The 11,020-nt window shown below is 36.9% G+C and overlaps 1 long non-coding RNA gene across 1 annotated transcript; it reads right to left on the reverse strand.

Annotated features, from left to right (window-relative positions):
* Positions 1-2,171: 2,171 nt before the first annotated feature.
* LOC124879867 lies at positions 2,172-5,677 on the reverse strand. The gene is made up of 3 exons (XR_007041147.1): positions 4,701-5,677; positions 3,850-3,943; positions 2,172-3,496 (listed from the first exon to the last, which is right to left on the reverse strand). It is a non-coding gene; the product is annotated as an uncharacterized LOC124879867 (long non-coding RNA).
* Positions 5,678-11,020: the final 5,343 nt, after the last annotated feature.

Consider the following 11,020-nt stretch of genomic DNA (forward strand, 5'->3'; position numbering starts at 1 on the left):
ACTGCCCAAGGGATTATTAAGCCTATTGTAAAACCACTGTTCTTCACCAACCTCTTCAATCACTCTCCAGTGATTAGCTTACAGTTCTTTGGCTTGTGGTGGGCTGTTGTCCTTCATGGGGTGATCTCCTTTCTTTACATATTGTGATTGTTGGAGCAGGCCTAGTGCTCTAGCCCGTTGGCTTGGGCAGACGTCCCTCAGGAGTGGAGTTGTCTGGTGGATTAGGAAACCGTCTGCGGTAAGCAGCCACTGTTCAAGCCACCAGCAGCACCTTGGAATGGACTCTGTTTGTGTTTGGACCTTCGATGTCTCTTCCTTGGCTGGTCCATTAACGCTTGCTGCAGTTGGTGTAATATGACTGCATCCTGCTAATGGCAGACAACTCCACCTGGAGAGAAGGCTCCATTTACGGTTGCAGACAAACTTCTACAGTAATAGCTGTTTTCAGTGGCCTTCAACAGTTCTAGAATAAATAAACTATTCTGTGTTATGTCTACCTTATTTTGCATGAAATTCAAATGCAGTGGTTCATTATTACCCCAGGTGCTTAACTCAGTTTACATCATATTAAAGCTCAAAAATCTTCAAATAGGGATATTTCCTTTGATAAGTAAGACTATTTTATAATTGCGCTAGCTTCAGTTTGTGTAGGTAATGTGGCATTTTCCTTTAAATTTCATTTGAAGTCATGCATATAATGTTTACCTAGTTAGAACCACATAGAATTGATGTATTTAAAATATTTGTAGCTTTTGTTAGCTCTATGTTTTAGCCATTTACATCATTAGAATTATTAATTAAGAATTAATTAATTTATCATCATGTATTTCAAATGAATTAGTATTAATTAAATTGGTCTCAGAGTTAACCACTGTGAATTTACCTAAATACATTTTTGGAAAAAAACAACCTGCTTGTTTCTATTTGCAGTCACCTCAGTTTTAACAATAAAACATTAAATGTTATGAAGTTCATTTTAATGTTTCAATTATAAATGAGTCACATCATCTTGATTTGTCTTGGTTTAAGATGAGTAAATTTAAATCATGCAGATTTAATGCATAAATCCTAGCAATTGAACCTAATCATTAGTTATAGTATAGGATCATGACTCAGGTTTGTTATCAAATATATTCCTTATTTGTGGCATATCTTGAACTTTCAGCTAGTTTAATTTATCGGCACCAGGATAAAGTTTTCAGTCCAATAAATCCCCAATGGTTCTGCAAGCAAAACTAATTATTTGAAGAAGTTTAAACTATTTCATTAACATTTTAATTATAAAACACATATGTAAATTTCATGCTTTATCCTAACTCAGTCATTTTATAAACATGCATTTTAACGCAGTTCTCACAACAAGCCCCCTTTATTATTCTCACTTTCTTTCAAACACTGTTGAACTCAGGAAGGGAGGGGTGAGCGTTTCCATGGAAGTTAAGGTGTGTTAAAACCTGGTAGGTGGGCGGAGCCAGGCAGAACCAACCTCTGATAGGCTGTCTGTAGGTGGGCTGTGGGCGGTCCCCACGGTTCTGTCCTTCCAACCCATCTTAGTGGACCTTAGACTGCAGAACTGTTAACATCAACTTACATCAAAAACACGCTGCTTCTTAGGAGTTAAGAAGCTTTCCTGAAAACTGAAGGTTTTAATCAGTCTGGGTTAGAAAACATTATTCCAAACATGAATTATTATAGAATGCAACATATGAACAAACACTCATTCATTCCAATGAAACAAAAACAAACATCACAGACAGAGACACAGTCGGCCAAAATTATTATTTTTTTCCCGATTAAATCGTAAATATCAAATTTAATAAATGTTTTAATGACGTCAAATCTACTCAGTGACTTAATGAAGTGTTGGGATTATGAATCTGAGAATATCATTTAATATTTAATGTTAATATTTTATCAAATAATATTTCGGTCTGTTAAGGGTTGTCCTGTGAATACCAGCCCAGTAAGGCGATGGTATTAGGACAAAATAGAAAGGTGTGAGACAAATTCATTCCATATATGTGCAGAGTTTATGCTGTTCAATAATGTCAGAGCTCGTCTCACACCTTTCTATTTTGTCCTAATACCATCTCCTTACTGGGCTGGTATTCACAGGACAACCCTTAACAGACCGAAATATTATTTGATAAAATATTAAAATATTAATATTAAATATTAAATGATAGTCTCAGATTCATAATCACAACAGAAGCGTCAGTAATTTAAAGACATTTTCAACAATCTCTTTTCAAAAATGTTTTTCTTAGCATATCTCCAGATGCGTTGATTGATAATAATCAGGATCCTGTTTAAAGATAAGTGCACACCATTCAAAGAGATTTCAAATAATTTAGAAGCACAGCAGCAGTCTTCTCTTACATGAATCCAAATGCTTTGCTGCTGAAACTCTTTGCTAATTCTTCATACTTTAAACATTGTAATGACAGCAGAGTTGCTGTTAAATTTCTCTTTTTGTTAAGTTTAATTTGATCACAGCTATATTTCAGAATTCTCTGCTTAGGTTAAATGCAGACAATTATTTTTAGGCTGGCATTGACATTTTATGGTTTTACCTAGACACTAAACAAACACAAACACTGCAGTGTTAAAACTTAAACAGAAAAATTAGCAATTAAGTTTAATCCCAAACTAGATTTTATTTCATTATAGTGCTTCAAAAGGGACTGGACATAATAAACTTTGAATCGGGTTATTAAAGTTTTGTAAGTTTTGGAAGAAAGTTATTCTCAGGACTCCTCTGTTATAATTCAAATGCTAGAAAATGTTCCATTATTTGAAATATTGGTAATTTGAAATGATCTTTTGTGCTAATTTAAAAATATATTTTGTACTAATTTGAAATTTGTTTGTTACTCCTAGGTAGTGAAGGATTTAATTATTCTTTTACCCTATAAGTCCCCAAAAATGAAACCTTTATTTGAACATTTTCAATCTCATCCAAGTTGTCATGAAATCAAATATTTCTCCCTGGGGCGGAGACTGAAGTTTGAGCCGCTCTTTCTCTTTAATGTTAAAAGAGGAGCCTTTATTTATCCCTAAAATAAAGGATTTTACCTGCATTTATGCCCCATAAAGGTCTTTCCTAGGATTTTAATTCCTGAACCCTAATTACTTCTGCCTTTATTCTGTTATAAAGGACTTTAGTCACTATGAGTTTTAATTTCCTGAATCCTAACCCTGGCTCCAAAACAACCTTCAGCCTCAATCTGTGTTCCCCAGAGTAGAAACCTAATTTGAGTATTAATAGATTTTAAAGCCAGAACCCATCATTGGCTTAGATCTTTTATTTAATAAGTGTAGTATTTTGGGTTATTTTTTTTTATTTGAATGTACTCTGTTCAGTTAAATGGCATATCTTTAACCTTTATTGATTTATTAAATTTTCTTCACTGACCCACAATCTATGGCTCACGGGCCTCAGGTGTCCAGGAACCACAGGTTGAGGACCACTGCTTTAGACACTGATGCCAGCTTTCTGCAGAGATTAAAGAAAATGGATTAAATACCTTAAATATTTTCAGACTAAAGGGTTTATTATTTCTGGCATCAACAATAACAGATTTAGGAGTTTCAATCACTAGTTCACAGCTCTAAATTAGCCCCACGTCATATTTTTTTTTTAACCCAGAGTTCATAAGGAGCTTCAGACATTATAATAAAACAACACAGATCTGTTTTGGATTAAAGGAAAAGCATGCTTCAAAATCTGGTTCTGTGGTGGGAAATAGCTCCACAGTTTCTGGAAGAAGGCCTTTCTAAGCAGAGTCTTTAGAGAACATGAAATTAGAGTTTTTGTGGTACCACTTGTCTAATTAGATTCTTTCTTACCTTCAGAACCAAAAATAAATCTTTCCATTCTCATTGTACAGGTTTTTGCCAGGGAAGATGTGTTCAGCTGAACCCATTACTCTGGAACATTTTGCTGTTGGGGTGTTAGAGAAAATAACAAGTTAGTTTACATTCCAATGCAACACAGAAGTGATTAGATTTTCTTTCTTTTGCCAGAGGAGAAAATGCAGAACCAAGCTTTTCATAGTTTTGTCAGGACCAGATATGAGGTACATTGTAAGTCAGCAGGCTTCATAAAATCAGAAGAGTGGGAAAATCAGCTAATTTAATCTCTTCCCAGCAGCTGCAGTGAAAACAATGAATTTGCACCTTTCATTTAAGCTTCAGTTAACGCTTGTGGACAAAGCTGTACCCCACAGGAAGTACTGTGTCAGACTGTAGGGAGACCCTCTGCAGTAAAACTAACCCTATTCTCAGAGGTCTCTACCCGTTAGATTAACAGGGTTCACTCTGACAACAGGAAACAATGCCTGAAGGAGAGTCCATCAGGTGTTGCACATGCGATGGACTTTAAAATGTTCCGCCATGGGATCTGTCCTGAGGCTGACATAGAAAACACATGGTTACTGTTTTTGAGGAGTTTAAAGTTCCTCTTTCTGTTAAGGACTTTTAGTAGCAATATTTGACCCTGAATCTACCATGATGAGAGAGAGAACTTGTTTCTCTACAACATTTACTTTTACTTTTGGAAAATAATCTCTTTAACACAAGAATAACATTTAACCTCTTGTTACGTCTGTCAACGTCAAAACCACATCAGCTGCAGTTAAGCTTTCTTCATTGCAGAAAAACAGAAAATATATTTGCAAATGTGTGTGTTTGTACGTTACCCTCCTCAGTTTCTTGACTGCTCCAGAGTCGGACAGTTGTGGCATACAGTCCCCTATCAGTCCAAAAACCCAGGCCTTCCCCTGGCCTGTTGGTGGACATTTGCTCTTTCCTTGTCCACTTTAACTTCTTCAGAAGGGTGGGAAAACTTTGCTCCAGCTTGTTTCTCCTCTGCCTGCATAAGATGTGCTCTCAAGATGAGTCCAGAGTAACGCTCTTCTGGCTCTGGCAAACAGTGTGGGTTGTTTCCCATCTCAATGGGTTTTGGGCTTTTTACCAGACTTCTTTTGAGTTTTGCTCTGGTGGAAACTCTCACGCTGTCATCTGCAGCAGGCAGGCAGGACCTCTCCCTTTCAGGTCATGCCGAAGAAGCGTCTCTGGTGGAGAGAAGCCGTGGGGAGGGCAGGTGTCTAATGTCCAGGGAGCGCTCAAATCCCCATGTGTATGTGTGTGTGTGTGTGTGTGTGTGTGTAAGAGGCAGAGAAAAAAGTTTAGTACATGGTTCAGATTTTGCACAAACAGAAGTATTGTCATCAGTCAGTTAGTTTTTCACATACCTGTCATCCATTGTCTTTTTTCCTATTTTTCTCTTTTGTTGCTTCCTCAGTCCTTTTTAATATTGTAGAGCTGCAAAAGTTTTAACCCATATATTGATGCACTTGGTGCGTTGTGGTCCATACTTTTTCACACGTTTCTCCCTGGGGAGGAGGAGGTAATCCCTTAGAACTGAACTACTGTTCCATACTGACAGCCTTGCCACACCCTTTACTTACTGGTAAATGGGGGAATATTCCTTTAAAACATGCAGATGTCTCCACAAGAGTTTAGAGCTTTATGGCACCCTAATCGCCTTCCCCCTAACTTACTCGTTAGGGGAGCCTCACTCAACCGTTCAGGGAGGGGTCTCTACTGGTGAATTACTGTTCACCCGTGAACAGCGTGGCATCATCCACGCCAGCGAGGTCCGTACACCTCGCTCCTGTCCTAAGGCGGGAAAAATCCCAGATCCCCTTTGTCCCCAGTAGAAAACTGATAGTTTTAATGTTTTAGTTAAAATTTAAGAAGTCAATATTATTAACCCTTATTTTCTCTATTTCTGCTTTTTGTTTTAAATATTTAGTAAATTAATTTATAGGCCTTTGGTTATAATTATCAAACTATTAAGCAAATTAATATTGATGATAATTAATTAAATTATGCTGATTCATTGTTTCTCACCGTCTCTGGAAGAAAAATAATGTGGTTCTTTTGGATTCCAGTGCTGAGTCTCCAAGAACACCAAGTCAGCAGTCCTCCTCCCCTTAACACTAAAAGGGTTTGTGGCAGGGAAGCTCTTCCTAGGTTGTTCAGACACTCCTGTTGATGTCCTCGGAAGAACCCAGTCAAGGAATCCCATCCTCGTCGCCATTTGTTGTAGAAACATTTGACCAAGACAGAGACCGATGATTGTCACTCAGAGTCAGCTTTATTTTAATCTTGCAAGAGAGAAGGATTTTTTACAGAATTAGAGATGTGCTCAGTAGTGCTGCCAAATCGTTCTGTCCAGACAAAGCAAAAGTTATCCTATAAGCTACAACAGTTTTCAAGGTGACTCTCATGGGACCTGTTGTCCTAGACATAATCTTAAGAGTGTGGCGTACATATTATCTCACACAGCTGCAAGCAGAAGGCTGAGAAACCATTACTCTAAGAGGACAAAAGAGAAGAATGGAACAACACTGAAGAGTTCTAATACTTTTGTCAGTTCCTGTAGATTATCAAAGAGCAAATCAAGCAAGGCACTAAAAATTTCCATAACTGTGATGCGGGTAAATGACTAGAGACCTGTCATTATGTCGTCATTGGTCAAGAAGTCCTGTGAGCGTCTGGTTTTGAAACATCTTAAGGATGTAACACACCCCCTTGATGGACTCCCTAAAGTTTGCTTACCAGACAAACAGGTCATGACATGATGTAGTCAATTTGGAACTACACTTCATTCTGCACCACCATCTAGGGAAGTATACCAAGTTCCTGGAGGTGTTGTCATAAAATAGAATGCCTGCAAATAACGTTGCTGATTTAAGGTTGAGCATTTCTCCCTTACCCTCGCTCTATAAGGAATATAGCGTGGGTTCTGTCATTTATACATGGTCACTTTTTGATCCTTTCATTTTGCAGGACATCAAAACATCAGGTGCACTAATTTAACCCACATTTAGTTTCCTGAGACCATTCCTTGGTCCACCTCCAAGGTCCACAAAAATGTCAACATCTATTCAGCTGGGCAAGGAAAATCTAGTAAAACAATGTTTAGATGCCAACATTTTTGAGCATCCCTTTTAATAAACTCTTTGGTTTGACCAGCTACACTGTTCCATAATGTTAACTGTATTAGTTGCCGGTGGGATGTACTTATTTTCTATGCTGTGTAAAGAACAACACTCGTGTCATTCTGGGTCTTAAGTCTTTAAGTTTGTGTGACTCAGTCACACAACCATGTAAGCATATGTCAGCATGTCTCTGTGTTGCCTTGTTCCAGTTAATGGTAGCCAAGATATATGCTTTGCATTTCTCCTGCTCCCACAAAATGTGTATCTAAAAAATTTAAAGAAACTTTTGTTCTAACATTAAGGGAATTATAACTGTAGTTGTTCATTTATATTCATTAATCTCACACTTTGGTTGCAATTTGAAAAAGTAATTTCAATCAAACTTTGCTGTCTGGTCTGTTTTCATACAAAAGCAAACACTAATTTAGAAGTGTAGATGTCAAGTTTATATCTAATGCATTCCTCATGCATAAAATACCCAAAAACCCATTCTTACTCTTTCTAAGACTATATACAGATAAGACAGATATAAAAAACAACATTGACACACTTACCAACTGGCCAGTGATCAACATTAGATATTTTTTACTGTTTGATTTTGTAGGTCTGTAAATGCTTCACTAAACAGCATGGCCTTTGATGCACTTGTTTTAGAGTTTAGTTAAATCAAATATATTGGTTTATGCTGTTATGGAAATAAACACCTTTTATAAATGACAATTATCAAGGACGAATTCACTCAAGCAGGTTTAATGAATCTTTGCACAAAGACAGAAGAGCAGAGTGCAGTTTAACAGAGCCGCTTTTACTGACAGAGCCAGCACAGTTCTTTTTATCCTCAAGAGGGAGTGAGAAAAATATTTACCAAACCGTGGGTAAGCATTATCTGGTGTTAATGGACTGCACTGTTAATTTAAGAACAGCAGCAAGAACTTTCTGACATTTGTAAAAAATTCTGGCTCCAAAAAGTAATAAGTCATTTAATCTGCATGTTGTAATTATAGCTGCAACATGTAATAAAATAATTTAACACATTTTATTACAAAATGCAGAGATTTTCTATTTAACCCATTATGACCTACCATAGAACAAGTTCGCCAGAGCATATTTTTATATTTGTGTATGCTGTAGAGCCATTTTTTGGAGCATTTCAATTTGCTATACATCAATACAACCCTTACATCCTAAATTTTAATATTTTGTATATAATAACTCAATTTTAAGTAAGTAAATTGCAAAAAAGTGCAATTAACCACCAGAAAAATAAAAATCTTTTTTTTTTTTTCCACATATTTTCCCAAATACAGAAATATCATAGCTGTATCCGTCAAATATTGCAATATAAAAAAGTTGCACAAAACCCTTTCAAACCTCAGGAAATTTGTTTCCATAACTTCATTTTTGAAATACACTAGTTTTTATGAACAGAGACAAAAACAAACATAAAATGTACATTGTGAACAGTTTGAGAAAAGATAATATGTACATCAAAATAAACTATTTACAGAAGTGTAATTAAATCTCTAAGTGTCCCAGATACCTATGAGCACACATAGGAAAGGTCCTTAAGAAATAGAATAAATGGTCAAATCAATTCCATTCAGAAAGAACATTCTTTGAAATGGTTCTCTTAAGTTTTGGGCCGTTGGACCCAGGTCCAGCCTCCACATCAACAAAGGGTAACATTCTGTAGGTCAATTTGGTTCACTCTCAGCACATGCAAAGAGGCCGCTGATAAAGAGATAGGAACTTCTCCTTTTAGCAGTGATACTCAATTTTATTCGCTCAGGGTTTTAATGCAACAGAAAGAAACTGAAGTTAGGAAGGAGAGTTTAAGCAATCACCTTTTTCCACTGGAAGCATGTGCCATTCTACTTTACCATTCTACCCTAACTTCTAGTGCGCACAACAAAAGTTCATCTATTTTTTTTAAAATAACAAATGAAACCTAGAAAGCAATTATGGTTATCAAAATCAGAACATGCATTTTTGGTTTCTCATCACATGCAACTCACTTCAAATGTCACATTCACACAGATTTCAGTCTGTCATCGTGTACAGCTCACATGAATTGCAAAACACCACCGTTCATACGTCATTCAGATAATAACCCATTCATCCATCTGTCATACACTGGGGATCTAGTCCTTTTCATTCATACATTTCATCCACACTTTTCATCCACATTTTTTATCCTTTTTCCTCCCCCCAGGGGTTCACTTACCTAATTAATAGTTTGTTGATGCTCTACCGAGTCAATTTTAAAATTTTATGTGTGCATAAATTTTTAATTATTATATTATTGACTCCAATACTTTTAAAAGGACTAAATTAATATTTCTGCAGAACACCAAACTCCACTGACCACAGAGATCTCAGAAAACCAAAACACTGCAGGTATATCAATTTCAGGCTTCAAATGCCCAAGGGGTCATCCTCGAATGCCTCTTAAATTACTTGTGATAGATTTAAAAATAGCTGGCTAACGGTGTCTGCTCTTATGTCAAACGAGCCACCAGTATTATCAGCCACACAGAAGAGGAGTGTTATCTGGACCGACTTCATCCTATTACTCATTTTTTTGCCCTTCAGGCAACAATCTCTGCCCCCTGTTTTAACCTGCCACAACAGGTCTGCAATTAACCATTGTCGTGACCTATGGACAGCACCAGGCAATGACTGAAGATGTCTACAATGTAATACTCAAAAACCTAAAGGGAATGGTCAATGTCCCTGTCAATGAATGTACCAGAATGCAATGAAATGCAATATTGAAGTTGTAGAGAAATAGACATCTCTATTCTATAAGTCAGGATGTAGAAGCATTATTGTGTGCTGGGAAGCTAATTACTGTTATGGCAAAAGTGGCTGGCATTTCAAAGGGTCTGGATCAAACCAAAGACTCTGGCGCAAGAAAGCTGAATAAGAAGCTAAATTACCAATACTCTGGAATCAGTGAAAGAAAGGTTCCAATAATCCTGGACAGCTCTAAAAATGATCAACTCCACAAGGCTAGATTTGGAAGAATAAACCTATTAAACAGGTCATGACATGATGTAGTCAATTTGGAACTACACTTCATTCTGCACCACCATCTAGGGAAATATACCAAGTTCCTGGAGGTGTTGTCATAAAATAGAATGCCTGCAAATAACCATAATATTCTCTTAAAAAGGCTGGAATATGCTGTAGGGATCAGGGGAACAGCGCTAGGCTGGTTTAAATCTTATCTGTCTGACAGATTCCAGTTTGTTCATGTAAATGATAAATCATCTTTAAACTCCAGAGTTAATTGTGGAGTATCACAGGGTTCAGTACTTGGGCCAATTCTCTTTACTATATATATGCATCCAATAGGTCAAATTATCAGGCAGCATAGGATACATTTTCATTGTTATGCTGATGATACTCAGCTTTACTTTTCCATAAATCCTGATGAACCCAACCAGTTAGACTACAAGCATGTCTTGAAGATATAAAAACTTGGATGACTTTAAATTTTCTGCTTCTAAATTCAGACAAGACAGAAGTTGTCGTCTTTGGACCGGAGTCTTTAAAAAAGAAACTGCTTAGTCAATCACTTAACCTGGATGGCATTAAATTGAGTTTTTCCTCTCCGCTGTCCTCTCCGCTGTTGCTACATGCATGCTCAGTATGAGGGATTGCTGCAAAGTCAATGCCAGTGACTATCCACTGTCTCTACATGCTCATCCAGGAGGAGTGAATGCTGCAGTCACTGACTGGATGCAATCTGCTGGGTTTCCTTAGACAGAAAAACTTTTTATCCAATTTGAATAAATAACTAACTTTGACTGCACTGTTCAATGGTTAGGATTAATTGGAATGTATGTACCTGACTGTTGTGAAGTGCCTTGAGACATGTGTTGTGAATTGGCGCTATATAAATAAAACTGAATTGAATTGAATTACATAGCTGGCACAATGAAAGACTAAGAAAAACAAAGACGTTGCAAAGCATCTTCATGAAATCTATAATCAACATGGCCCAC

The sequence above is a fragment of the Girardinichthys multiradiatus genome, chromosome 13 (genome assembly GCF_021462225.1).
Source record: "Girardinichthys multiradiatus isolate DD_20200921_A chromosome 13, DD_fGirMul_XY1, whole genome shotgun sequence".
Classification (NCBI taxonomy): domain Eukaryota; kingdom Metazoa; phylum Chordata; class Actinopteri; order Cyprinodontiformes; family Goodeidae; genus Girardinichthys; species Girardinichthys multiradiatus.